The following is a 15207-nucleotide window of genomic DNA, read 5'->3' as shown; positions in this document are numbered from 1 at the left end:
GATATGCACAACATTGAAAGAGAAAGCATATAAAGTTTTAATGAAAGAATCTTGGTTCATCCCAGGATACTCCCTGGTGTGCCCTAGACAATGTGGAGAATCGGCCAACCTGTTGCATATGCTGTGGTCTTGCCCTCGGATCACTCCTATCTGGGAGGAAATTAGAAATTGGATCCAGAGGATTTTTGACCTCACAATTCCCCCAGATCCTTGGCTGTTTTTATTAAACAGACCAAAGCTGGGTTTATCCAAAACAGGTAATAAACTGATTGCTCACTTTGCAACTGCAACGAGATGCGAGGTCGCAGCATTATTACAACAGCCCGAAATCCCATCTATCCCAAAGATTCGGAACAGATTTTGGTTTGTGTGCCAGATGGAAAAATTAACGAGTCTGGTTAATGACACTGGCGATAATTTTCTAAAAGTCTGGTTGCCTTGGCTGGCCCAGACATATAAACCCGTGAGATAAACACGATTTAGCAGTAATAGTCTCAGATGCGTTCTCTTTTGATTAGTGAGTAAGGCTAAAACGTAGATAATATGCAGAGAGGACCAGTTGAGAGATAATCTTAACAAAATAGGGCTGCAGCAGACCTATCTCCCGAAACAGAGGGGTTAACAGGAGATTAAACCTCAGCTGGAGGGGCTCCCGGCGGGGAAGCTGACCTGGACACATACGTCCACCCCCCCTCTTCCCTCACTTCTCCTTTATTTTATTTGTTACTTTACTTATTTCATTTCGGTTTTATTTTTCTATACAGTTTATTTGGTATACTGTATGTATTTGGAACAACTGTTAACCTTGACATCTTTTTGACATCGTCAAGATACAATGAATGAATACACTGGCGACACACTTTATTCGAGCACGGCTAGTCCCGCGAATTCGGGTATACTCGGGTGTATTCAGGTTTCTGATATTTTTCAGCCAGAGTGCATTGCGTTATTTTCCGGCAGGAATTTAAGCTTTTTATTCCGGCTGGTTACAATACTGCAATGCCGTCAAAATACACATGGTGGCGCTTGCGAGCTATTCTCTGTGAAGCCGTCCCCTATAATGAATTGTAATGCAGTATACAGTATATATATATATACAGTACTGTATAACAACAACCCCTGTAAGCCCTAACATACAGTACTGTACAGTACTGTACTGTACTGTATATGCACATACATAAATGATACTACTGTATGGGCGGCGGGGGCGAGATGTGTTTGCAGCAGAGAGAGATCCGCTGCTCTCTCTCTGCGCAAACATCCACACATTAAAAATTATTTGAAATACATTTTTATTGATAGTGTAGATGTGCAGGGGGTCTCCGGAGCTGAACCGCGTTGGTTTTAGGTCTGGGGACCCCGTGCCCCCCGAGATACAGGCCCCTTTAGGGGGTGCCGGTATCCAGCTCTGCGTTAAAAGCCCCGATCACGTGACCGCGGCCTGTAAACCAAGCAGAGCAGAGGGATACCGGCACCCCCTAAAGGGGCCTGTATCTCGGGGGGCACGGGGTCCCCAGACCTGAAACCTGTGCGCTTCTGCTCTGGAGACCCTCTGCACATCTACACTATCAATAAAACACATACAATATACAGTATAAATAAACACTCGTTCTTTACCTTAGCGTCTATGCGCTATGGTAAAGAAGCATTATTTTAATAATATTGTAAAGTGAGCAGGGGGTTCCCTGAGCCAGAAATTAATGATTAATGCTCAGGGAACCCCCCCCCCCCCTGCTCCTGATCAATATTATTAAAAATACGGAAAATGCTGCGTCATTACCATAGCGGATAGCCGCTAAGGCAATGAAGGGGTTAACCCACCGTGCCCGCTTTATTGTGTGTAGTGGGGATGGGTGAGGGGGGTATTTGGCCCTTGGTGTGAGTTTAGGACTTGCGGGAGGGGGGGGGGTTGCGGGTGCACTTAACCCCTTCACGATCGTAGCAGTTAATACCGCTACGGTCATGAAGGGGTTAAGCCCTCCCGCTACCCCACCCCCCCCCTGCAAGCCCTCCCCAACCATCGTTGGGGCGAATACCCCATTCACCCACCCTCCCGCTACCCACAATAAAAAAATACACACACACAGCAGCCGCCAAAAAATAAATAAATAAATGACAATAAATACATTTGAAATACATTTTTATTGATAGTGTAGATGTGCAGGGGGTCTCCGGAGCTGAACCGCGTTGGTTTTAGGTCTGGGGACCCCGTGCCCCCCGAGATACAGGCCCCTTTAGGGGGTGCCGGTAGCCCTCTGCTTGGTTTAAAGGTCCGATCACGTGATCGCGGCCTGTAAACCAAGCAGAGCAGAGGGATACCGGCACCCCCTAAAGGGGCCTGTATCTCGGGGGGCACGGGGTCCCCAGACCTGAAACCTGTGCGCTTCTGCTCTGGAGACCCTCTGCACATGTACACTATCAATAAAACACATACAATATACAGTATAAATAAACACTCGTTCTTTACCTTAGCGTCTATGCGCTATGGTAAAGAAGCATTATTTTAATAATATTGTAAAGTGAGCAGGGGGTTCCCTGAGCCAGAAATTAATGATTAATGCTCAGGGAACCCCCCCCCCCCTGCTCCTGATCAATATTATTAAAAATACGGAAAATGCTGCGTCATTACCATAGCGGATAGCCGCTAAGGCAATGAAGGGGTTAACCCACCGTGCCCGCTTTATTGTGTGTAGTGGGGATGGGTGAGGGGGGTATTTGGCCCTTGGTGTGAGTTTAGGACTTGCGGGAGGGGGGGGGGGTTGCGGGTGCACTTAACCCCTTCACGATCGTAGCAGTTAATACCGCTACGGTCATGAAGGGGTTAAGCCCTCCCGCTACCCCACCCCCCCCCCCCCCCGCAAGCCCTCCCCAACCATCGTTGGGGCGAATACCCCATTCACCCACCCTCCCGCTACCCACAATAAAAAAATACACACACACAGCAGCCGCCAAAAAATAAATAAATAAATGACAATAAATACATTTGAAATACATTTTTATTGATAGTGTAGATGTGCAGGGGGTCTCCGGAGCTGAACCGCGTTGGTTTTAGGTCTGGGGACCCCGTGCCCCCCGAGATACAGGCCCCTTTAGGGGGTGCCGGTAGCCCTCTGCTTGGTTTAAAGGTCCGATCACGTGATCGCGGCCTGTAAACCAAGCAGAGCAGAGGGATACCGGCACCCCCTAAAGGGGCCTGTATCTCGGGGGGCACGGGGTCCCCAGACCTGAAACCTGTGCGCTTCTGCTCTGGAGACCCTCTGCACATGTACACTATCAATAAAAATGTATTTCAAATGTATTTATTGTCATTTATTTATTTATTTACTGTATTTATATTTATTTATTCATTGTGCTGCTGCTGCAAGTCGTAAACTCACACCAAGGGCCAAACACCCCCCTCACCCCCAATAAAAAAAATTCACGCACAGCAGCCCCACAATTAATAAATAAATCTAAATAAATAAATAAAATCTATGTAAAACCCCCTCCCCTATTCTCGCTTTTAAAACGCCCTGCCTTCTCTCTAATCTATGTAAAAAACCCTCCCCCTATCCCCCTATTGTGTGTGTGCGTTAAGCTTCCCTGCAAGCTATGTAAAAAAACCTCCCCCTATTGTGTGTGTGTTTAAATCTGTCTGGCCTGTGTTTCTGAGTGCTGAGTGCTCTGCGTTTAAAGGTCCCGATCACGTGATCGCGGCCTGTAAACCAAGCAGAGCAGAGGGATACCGGCACCCCCTAAAGGGGCCTGTATCTCGGGGGGCACGGGGTCCCCAGACCTGAAACCTGTGCGCTTCAGCTCCGGAGACCCCCTGCACATGTACACTATCAATAAAAATGTATTTCAAATGTATTTATTGTCATTTATTTATTTATTTATTTATTTATATTTATTTATTCATTGTGCTGCTGCTGCAAGTCGTAAACTCACACCAAGGGCCAAACACCCCCCTCACCCCCAATAAAAAAAATTCACGCACAGCAGCCCCACAATTAATAAATAAATCTAAATAAATAAATAAAATCTATGTAAAACCCCCTCCCCTATTCTCGCTTTTAAAACGCCCTGCCTTCTCTCTAATCTATGTAAAAAACCCTCCCCCTATCCCCCTATTGTGTGTGCGTTAAGCTTCCCTGCAAGTTATGTAAAAAAACCTCCCCCTATTGTGTGTGTGTTTAAATCTGTCTGGCCTGTGTTTCTGAGTGCTGAGTGCTCTGCGTTTAAAGGTCCCGATCACGTGATCGCGGCCTGTAAACCAAGCAGAGCAGAGGGATACCGGCACCCCCTAAAGGGGCCTGTATCTCGGGGGGCACGGGGTCCCCAGACCTGAAACCTGTGCGCTTCAGCTCCGGAGACCCCCTGCACATGTACACTATCAATAAAAATGTATTTCAAATGTATTTATTGTCATTTATTTATTTATTTATTTATTTATATTTATTTATTCATTGTGCTGCTGCTGCAAGTCGTAAACTCACACCAAGGGCCAAACACCCCCCTCACCCCCAATAAAAAAAATTCACGCACAGCAGCCCCACAATTAATAAATAAACCTAAATAAATAAATAAAATCTATGTAAAACCCCCTCCCCTATTCTCGCTTTTAAAACGCCCTGCCTTCTCTCTAATCTATGTAAAAAACCCTCCCCCTATCCCCCTATTGTGTGTGCGTTAAGCTTCCCTGCAAGTTATGTAAAAAAACCTCCCCCTATTGTGTGTGTGTTTAAATCTGTCTGGCCTGTGTTTCTGAGTGCTGAGTGCTCTGCGTTTAAAGGTCCCGATCACGTGATCGCGGCCTGTAAACCAAGCAGAGCAGAGGGATACCGGCACCCCCTAAAGGGGCCTGTATCTCGGGGGGCACGGGGTCCCCAGACCTGAAACCTGTGCGCTTCTGCTCCGGAGACCCTCTGCACATGTACACTATCAATAAAAATGTATTTCAAATGTATTTATTTTTCATTTATTTATTTATTTATTTATATTTATTTATTAATTGTGCTGCTGCTGCAAGTCGTAAACTCACACCAAGGGCCAAACACCCCCCTCACCCCCAATAAAAAAAATTCACGCACAGCAGCCCCACAATTAATAAATAAATCTAAATAAATAAATAAAGACATGAAGAGAAATAAATATATACTGTACAGTATATACTTTGTATATATATATACACTGTATATATATATATATATATATATATATATATATATATATATATATATATACAGTATACATATATACACTGTGTATATATATATATATATATATATCATACAGCTATATATATATATATATATATATATATATATATATATATATATATATATATATATATACATACTGTATGTGAGTGAAAAGAGAAAAAAGTAACCCGTATGGGAGCACTCAGGTATGCAATTGATATATTTGTTTATTTATTTGACACAGTGCAAAAAGGGATGAATAAACAGTACAGTACATGATTTAAAAACACTTAAAAAAGAGGCATGGACCCTTAAACACTAATGAACAGCACTAGGGAACGACACACACTGTCAACCCTAAACATGAAAAGGATAGTGACTCAAAAAACACTAGGGAGAATCAAAGTGAATCACAATAGGTTACTGGGTTTAAAGGCACCTACAGTATACAACGCTAAGGATAATGCACACTACACACCAAAAGGTAGACTTGTCAAAGTATAAATGACAGTCTCAAAGCATCACACATCTGCATTAGCATACAGTAATATAACCAATGCCTAAAGCACAAATCATGTGTAGGAAAGGTGGTAAGGTGGAATGAAATCCCTAGATGTGTAGAGCAATGAAGTTAATGAATAGCATACTGTACAGTATAAAACATAACATTACAATCCACACAGTACATTGCATTTACAGTACATTGTATACTGTAAATGATGCATAGCATTAAATCTATGCACCATATACAGTACTGTACATTCTGCAAATGAATGTTAACAATATAATTGCAAGCTACTCTACCAGTAAATACTGTACAAACACTTCCAAACAAGTCAACTTAACTACAGTATTTTAACCAAGCAAGTAAACCAAAATCAATATATACTGTAAGTAACAACCAGAAAAGACAATTTAAAAACAAACTAACCCTTACAATACCAAGGATTACATCTATCTAATTGTAAAAAACCTTATACATTATACACAGCAGCATTGTTTAAAAACCCCTTCCCCCCTAATGTTTGTGTTAAGCAGATTACACTGAAGGGAGAGAGATATAAAGGCCTAAAGCCCCTTCCCCCCTAATGTTTCTGTTAAGCAGATTACACTGAAGGGAGAGAGATATAAAGGCCTAAAGCCCCTTCCCCCCTAATGTTTCTGTTAAGCAGATTACACTGAAGGGAGAGAGATATAAAGGCCTAAAGCCTTACCTGCATTGGTAAACCCTCCCTGCATTGGTAAACCCTCCCTGCATTGATGTCGTGTAGTGTACAGTATGTAAATGTGGGGAGGAGGGGGGCCCAATGTGCATAATGTACTGTGAGGTCTAACCACCCTCACCCCCTACCCACATACTGTACCGTTACCCCCCCCCCCCCATCCTGGCCATGGCCCCTCACGCACAGCAGCTCCACAATTAATAAATAAATATAAATAAATACATGAAGAGAAATAAATATATACTTTATATATAAATGTGAGTTTATAAATAAAATAAAGAATATTATTTCTAGGGGCCCTAGAACAGAAGTTCCCACGCCAATTTCGCGCTCATTGCTCTTTTTTTGCTCTTTTTTTACAATGTTGCTGGTCTTGCGGCTTTGCAGTATGCAAGCAAAAAGCGCAGTGTATGAAGTCTGGGTGAGCGCTTTCCACATTTGATGCCTACGGCACCTTCCCATTTCTACACACTTCAATACCTGCACAGTTGGTAGCGCTTTCCATCCCAGCTACCATTCTGGATATTCACCTCTCACAGGCCATTCTTGCCCGAGTCTGTCCTATCAGACAGGGGCATTAACCTGTATCCACACCACCTGGACAATTTCTCTCTGTCAGAGACTTGTGCTATTTATTTTATATATTTTTGTGTAATTATTCATGCAAATTTATGCTCATTTCATATGTGGTTTTCAACATAAAGTGGCTGCTGGGCCTGATCCTAACTCATACAGTATACAGTAGCGCTTCCCTGTTTGTTTGTTTATTGCAAGCAAAAAGCAGTTTGTAGTACTGAGTGTGAGATAAATTACTGTATTTATCAGTGTTGATCAAAGAGAGTTGATCAGAAGGATTCCCCTTATATACAGTACGTAGAATTAATAAAATTGTATTATTTTCCGATATCCGCAGTGATTCTGGTCAACCTGACAGATTTTTAGTAATACAGTATACTGTACTGCAAGACCATGTGTTGTCTACCTTTTACTACAGTATACTGTACTGTATGAATGACAATAGAGTGCTGTATACTTTATAAGGGGAATCCTTCTGATCAACTCTCTTTGATCAATACTGATAAATACAGTATCATATTTATACCCCTTTAGCACCTGTCGTTCCATCCTATGCACCCATTTACTGTACAATGGTGATTGCGGTCGTATTCACGTACTTTATGTGAGATAAATTAACCAGTTCTTTTATTGCTGAAGTCGCCACAAAATACTTTTATTTACAAATACAGTACAATACAATGGTGAAACTTTTCAAGTTAACAGCAATTCAAAACATCAACACACAATAATACATACTTTACAGTACTGTACAGTATACTGTACTAGTATATTTGGGCCTTGTCTTTGGGGGTTTATTCATGCAATTATTAGGGTGACCTGGCGTTGGAAATACTGACACAGTACAATCCTACAGCTACACCACCCACCCCCTCCCTTAGAGTTTTTAATCCCTCCCTGGCCAAGCATCAATCGTCTGGCTAATCCAATCCAAGCCATTGTTTTGTTAATCTGGCCCTGGGCTGTTCAGAACAGCCACTGCTTCTAAATTACTGAAAATATACAGGATAAATATACAGTGATGTGAAATAATCCTTTCTGTGTGTCTGAGAGTGTTGAAAGTCACCAGGTCCTCATCTAGTAGAGTACATTCTCGAATACCTTTAGAATAAAAATACAGTATATATAAATATACAGTATAAATATTGCACAGTATACTGTAATGTTAAATAACCCATCCTGTTCTTTTTCCCTTCATACTGTAACAGTATCCTCATTGTGTCTGCGGTACAGTAGTTCATTGAGAGAGGAGAGGTTTTGTGTACATCATTACTGCTGTTTATATACTGTACATTTGACTGCACAAGCAGATTTGACGAACACAAGGCCCCCACTCCCCTCTGGTGCACCCTTTTTCCTGGAACGACAAGAAAACAAAAACTTTGTTCAGTTACTGTACTGTACTGTATGTGCGTACTGTATTATGGTAGACCTACTGTACAGTAGGTGGCTGGTGCAGCTTTCTCTGGAAAGAAAAAATGGAGCAGTTAGTAGGCAGTTACTGTAGTATGTCAAACTAGTCTACTGTACTGTATACTGGAACTACTGTATACTCTGACTATTGGGAAAGCTAAAATCTGTGCCATACTTACCTGTATCATAGTGTACCTACTGTACAATACTACAGCACTGTACTACTTTCCTGATGCTTGTCCATTGCGCGCGATGACAATGGGCAACACAGTGGCAATATGGTCTATATATTTATTGCATCGTTCAACGGTGAGTACATCGTTCCAAAAACTCATTATGGCTGTATACAACTCGTCCTTCTTGGAGGGTTTCGCCACTTTACGGATGTGGTCCTTCAGCTGATGCCAGACCATTTCGATCGGATTGAAGTCTGGCGATCTGTGATTGGAAAGAAAGGACAATTAGTTTAAGAGATACAGTACACAGTAAAAACAGTGGGGAACATATAAATGGGACACGGTCTACTACACTTACTCCGCTGGCGTCTTCACCCAGTTGATGCCGCGCTCAAGGATATGCGCCGTCGACGCGGTGTGCTTGGGATCATTGTCCTGGTAAAAGCGATGACCATTGGGAAAGTCTTGTGTGATGTATCGCACTATCACGGGCACAATGTTGTCTTGGAAGAAATCTTTATTCATGATTCCTATAGCAAGAAAAGAAAAGTGCTCAATAGTACAGTACAGTGCATACGGTAAGGCAACACTAGTCAAGTACACTGCATTAGGCGGCATTATATTTGAGAAATTGTACCTTCAAAGACGACAATGCATCCCGGTCCACGCCTAGAGATGGCACCCCACACATGCAGCTTCACAGGGTGTTTTGGCCGTGGCTTCAAAGTTATGCGGCCTTTTTTGTGGAACGCAAATCTTGCAAATCTCTCCAGCGACACAGTAGACTCATCAGTGAAGATGCAATCCTGGAAAGTCTCACCGCTGTCGATCCATGCCTGGGCCTGGAGCACTCTTTTGATTTTGTTTGCGTCCCGTATCATGGGGTACGCTCTGTAATGACAATGAATAAAAAATGTTAGCGTCACAGCGCAGTACAGTTTGCAAAACAACATTTTTACTTTACAGTACAGTACCTCCTGTACTGTCCACTACTAACCTCACACGTCCATATTTCCATCCAATTCTGCGTCTCATCTTCTTTATGCTGCTCTCGGATACAGTCAGATTGTGGTTTTCCTGAAGAGTGTTTTTAACCCTTAATGCGCTCCTCTCATCATTCTCCTCACTTATTCTGTCCACCAGAAGAGTAGTCTCCCTACAATGCAAAGAAATTATATTGTGTTATTAATATGCAGCAATATAAAATGTATATTGTATACTGTACATGTAATGTTGTAATATACAGTAAATATAAATATACAAAAAATGTATACTGCTGTACTATAAATATAAATAGACAAAATATACAGTATACAGTACTGTTGTAATATAATAAATATACTATATAAATACGGTATACTGTTGTTATATCATAATAAATACACATCATATACTGTATATTCCGTTGTAAGATGAATTGCAATATACCAAAAGTGTATACTGCTGCACAAAAAATATAAATTGACCACACATACAGTACACTACAGTATATACTGTTGTAATATAATAAATATACTATATAAATACGGTATACTGTTGTTATATCATAATAAATACACATCATATACTGTATATTCCGTTGTAAGATGAATTGCAATATACCAAAAGTGTATACTGCTGCACAAAAAATATAAATTGACCACACATACAGTACACTACAGTATATACTGTTGTAATATAATAAATATACTATATAAATACGGTATACTGTTGTTATATCATAATAAATACACATCATATACTGTATATTCCGTTGTAAGATGAATTGCAATATACCAAAAGTGTATACTGCTGCACAAAAAATATAAATTGACCACACATACAGTACACTACAGTATATACTGTTGTAATATAATAAATATACTATATAAATACGGTATACTGTAGATGTACACTACAGTTTTCTATATTTTTTTTTGGTTAAGTTTTATAAATACAGTATACAGTACTTACGCATTTGTTACCCTTGGTGCCTTTTTGCGGTCTCTGTTTTTTCCTTGTGCATGATAGCACACAGTGCTTGATGGCACAACGAGGCCAGAAGCAGTTAACCAGCGCTGGATATCTGCAATTCGTTGTCCGCTCGTGTACATCTCCTTCATTCTCATGCTGAGATCCTTTGAAATCTTCTTAACAGGCATTGCTGCGAGTAGAAAGAAATACAAACACAAGAATGTGTATTCGATGTTTAGTCGATGTGTATTCAATGTGCAGTGAATCCACAAAATGGATGGTGTATTTATATGTTAATGACTCACATAACAGACCACCCACTTTCAACACCTGTACCTGGCCACCATGCATAAAAGGTTGTACACGTTGCATAGCCCACCACTTGCTGATCTTTATCTGAGCCATTGTCCAGATACTGCATTGTGTCTCCCGCTTACATGGAGCAGCCCCGGTTCTATGGACGAAAGAATCATCTCACCTCTGCTGTGCCTGCCACACTGAAAAAGAGAAAGGCAGTTACCGTTCCCAAGCCAAAGGCAAAGCGACAGGCTAAGGCCAACAAAGAAAACCTTCTGCTGACCCCAAAGGCTAAGGCTTTTAAAACACGTCAGCCTTATTATGTGAATAAGAAATACGGTACTGTGCTCGGTACGCAAGACGCATGGCAGCCAACTCACCGAATCCGCAGACCACTTGCTCCCATATGCTTCGACGACTCTGCTGTAGCTGTCCCGGAAATCTTCAGCCCGGCTTCTCCACCCCCATCTTCTCCGGTTCCATCTGAAGATGCTGCTGCCTCTGAAATCAACGGGTCACTGTCTCCTTTGCTCTTGGACGACTCTGCTTCTCTCCCGGAAATCCAGCGGTCACCTTCTCCATCCCTCTTCCACCACGCTGCAGCTTCTCCTGTACCGGGCATCCCCAGGTCACCTCTTCCACTCTCCATCGATGCCGCTTCTCTCCAGGGAACCCCCATCTCATCCTCCGTTGCACCCATCCCCCCAGATCTCCAGATGCCATGCACAAGCAGCTCGTTGGACCGGATCCTGAATGGGCTAAGTGTGGATCTCCCCGGGAATTCTAGTGTGCTGGCAAAGCTAGATCTGCTTCTGGAGTCGGTGCTACATATGGAGCAACGGCTGGATCAACGGATGCTACATATGGAGCAACGTATGGATCAACGGATGGACAAGATAGAGGCAGACATAGCGGGCATACATTATTTTTTTTTTTTTTCCAACAGTTTTTATTAGGCATTGTGTGAAATACATTGTATACAGAATAAACAATATTTTGCCTAATACAGGTTTTTCTTGTTTTATAGACAGAAAGAGGGAAAGACTCAACGCTCCCCCGACCTTCAAGTGTGGGTCGGCAGGGTTGGCGTGAGGGTCGAAACAGAGAGAGGGGGGGGGGGAGGGGGAGAAGAAGTGATGGAGAGATGAGGAGGGGGGGGCAGGGTCTGGGGAAGGGAGGACCCTTCCTTCTCTGACCATTGTACTGTACTCTTCCACTACTGCTGTCTTCTACTGTGGGAATGGTCGTCACTAATCTGTCATACGGGACAGCCACGGTTCCCATGTATTGTAAAAGGGCTCCGTTTTCCTTTTTAGAAAAGCCGAGAGCTTTTCCATTAACATGACTTCCTGTATTCTGTTTTTAACAGTTTGCCTAGGGGGGGGAGACACCTTCTTCCACGAGGCCGCCACCGCACATCTAGCCGCCGTGAGAATGAAGGAGATCAATTTACTTGTTGGGCGGTCAATGTTCTCGATTGGCCTGGCCAGCAAGTAGGTCAGCGGATCAATGGGTATTGTGAGGTCTGTGACCTCTGTGATTAAAGTCTGTATGGTTTCCCAGTATTTCTGAATTTCTGGACATGACCACCATATGTGGGCCATGTCACCCTTTTGTCCGCAGCCTCTCCAACATAGGTCTGAAGCCAGAGGGTAGATTTGATTTATTCTAACTGGGGTGAGATACCAGCGAAACAGTATTTTGTAAATATTTTCTTTGATTGTGGTACATATGGAAGTTCCTGAGGCTGATTCCCAAATACTTTCCCAATCCTCTTGGTCTATAACTATGCCCAATTCTGCTGCCCACTGGAGCATGTAGTCATGAACTGGAGCATCTGTTGCTCTTTCTAGTTCTGAGTATATTTGCGTTATCAGACCTTTTTGATGCGCTGTCTCTGTGCACAGTCTTTCGAAGTTCGTCAGAGGGGGAAATTCCAACGTTGGTGATATTGATTGGACGTAGTGCCGAATTTGGAGATATTTGAAGACATTCAATCCCCGTATTTCGTATTTGCTTTGTAGCCTTTGGTAGCTCAGGAATTCCCCAAAGCTCAGGAAGTCAGCAATCGCCCTTATGTTTTTGGTTGTAAATTGCTCAAATTGTCTGGGCTCACATCCTGGTGCGAATTTGGGATTTTGGATAATTGGTATGAGTTGAGATTTGGTGGTTGTGAGCTTGAATTTCAATTTGCATTTCGTCCAGGTCTCCCATGTGTGCCTCATTGGTCCTAATTGGAATTTGTTTTTCTGCAAATCTTCCCTACTCAGGGACCAAAGGCATGCTGGCAGAGAAGGCGTGCCGGCGTATTGCATTTCTATGTCTAGCCAGCAATATTGGCCGGGTTCCGCGTTCCATACTACTACCTGCCTTAACTGGGTGGCCTGGTAGTACCGCATAATGTCGGGGACCCCCAGGCCCCCTCTCCCCCTTGAAGTAAGTAGAACTGATCTTGCGACTCTTGGTTTTTTCCCCTGCCAGATGAAATGGAGAATTTGTTTCTGGATATTTTTCAATTCTGTGCCAGGGATGTGGATCGGGAGTGTCTGGAAGTGATATAGTAATCTGGGGAGTATGTTCATTTTCACCGAGATCATTCTCCCGATCCATGAAATTTGGTATGCCCCCCATTTTTCTAGGTCTAATTTTATTTTCCGAAATAGGGCCGGGTAATTGTGATGGTATAGCGAATGGTAGTTCCCCGATATCTTTACTCCCAGATATTTGATATGGGAGGAGCACCATCGGTATTTAAAATTTAGTTTAAGGAGTTTCATCTCTGGCTCTGGCAGGTTGAGGTTCAGGGCTTCGGACTTATCGTTATTAATTTTATAACCTGATATAGCTCCGAAGTCTAGAAGCTCTTTTTGTAAGTTTGGGAGGGAAATGTGGGGTCTTGAGAGCGTTAGTATTATATCATCCGCGAAGAGGGATATTTTGTAATGCGTACGCCCAATCTCTATCCCTTGAATATCTACGTTGTTTCGAATTGTAGCCGCCAGGGGTTCTATAGTTAGTGCGAAAAGGAGAGGGGACAGGGGGCACCCCTGTCTCGTGCCGTTTTGAATGCCAAAGCTCTGGGCATTACTTCCTGGTAGTTTTACCGTTGCGGATGGATCTTGGTAAAGTCTGCGGACCCCTTCTAAATATGCGTCTCGAAAGCCAAATTTACGCATGGTATGGTCTAAGAATAGCCAGTCAATTCTATCGAACGCCTTCTCTGCGTCTAGGCTGAGTAATATTGCTTTGGTGCCTGTAAGGTGGATATGTTCGATAATATTAATTATTTTACGTGTGTTGTCCGAGGCTTGTCGACCTGCCACAAATCCGACTTGGTCGATGTTAATCAGTCTCGGTAGAATGGGGTTTAATCTGTTGGCCAAAATTTTGCTATATAATTTGAGGTCACTGTTGAGAAGGGAGATTGGACGGTAGCTTCCACACTGCATCGGGTCTCTGCCTTCCTTATGAATTATGGCTAGGTTGGCTAGGGACATGGAGGTGGGGATCGAATTTCCCTCCATAAAATGATTGAACATTTTTAGTAGATGCGTGGATAGTATGGGCAAGAATCTCTTATAATAGACATTTGTGAAGCCATCAGGGCCAGGAGACTTGGAGATCTTTAGTGCTTTTACCGCTTCTTCCAATTCTTCTTTCGTGATCTCCGCATTGAGGACCTCATTGTCCTCTTCAGTCAGGGTGGGGAGTTGGCATTTATCTAAGTATTTTTTGATCGCTTCTGATGCTTTTGGTGCTGATCGACCATTTTTAGGTCGTAAATTATAAAGTTCTGTATAATATTTTGTGAACTCCGCCGCTATTTTTTTGTCGCTATATTGCGTTTCGCCAGACCCATTCTTAATCGCTGTTATTTGGGACCTTTTTTGGATGCCTCTTAATCTGCTGGCCAAGAGCTTGTCCGCCTTGTTACCCTTATCATAATAATGTTGATTAGTCCATTTAAGGGCTTTTTCAACTTTTTCCAGTTGGGTCTGCTTGAGCTTTTGTCTGGCTATTGTTAGGGCTTTATAGATTTTTTTTGCAGGGTTAGCTTTATGGGATTGCTCAAGTTTAAGGATGTTATCAGTAAGTTCCAAAATCAGTTTTTGCTTCATTTTTTTCCTATGGGAGGCAATAGAGATAAATTTGCCTCTAATTGCCGCCTTATGGGCTTCCCATAGTATCGCTGGAGATGACACCGACCCTGAGTTGAAGAAAAAGTAGTCCTTGAGGGAGGCTCTGATCTCTCTCTCTATCTCAGGGTGGTTCAATAGGGAGTCATTCAATCTCCAGGAGAATGATGTTGTCTTTTCGAATGGTGTGGATAAGGTCAAGGTGATTGGGGCATGGTCTGACCACGTGATGGGGCCGATGTCTGATTTCGTG

At 42.7% G+C, this 15207-nt stretch overlaps 1 protein-coding gene across 1 annotated transcript in view; it reads right to left on the bottom strand.

Annotated features, from left to right (window-relative positions):
- Positions 1–15207, bottom strand: part of VIPR2 (vasoactive intestinal peptide receptor 2) — a 184219-nt gene that overhangs the window by 130083 nt on the left and 38929 nt on the right. The gene's annotated exons all lie outside the window — the stretch shown is intronic.

Source organism: Ascaphus truei, chromosome 2, assembly GCF_040206685.1.
Source record: "Ascaphus truei isolate aAscTru1 chromosome 2, aAscTru1.hap1, whole genome shotgun sequence".
Taxonomy (NCBI): domain Eukaryota; kingdom Metazoa; phylum Chordata; class Amphibia; order Anura; family Ascaphidae; genus Ascaphus; species Ascaphus truei.
This window is presented reverse-complemented; position numbering and strand designations above follow the sequence as displayed.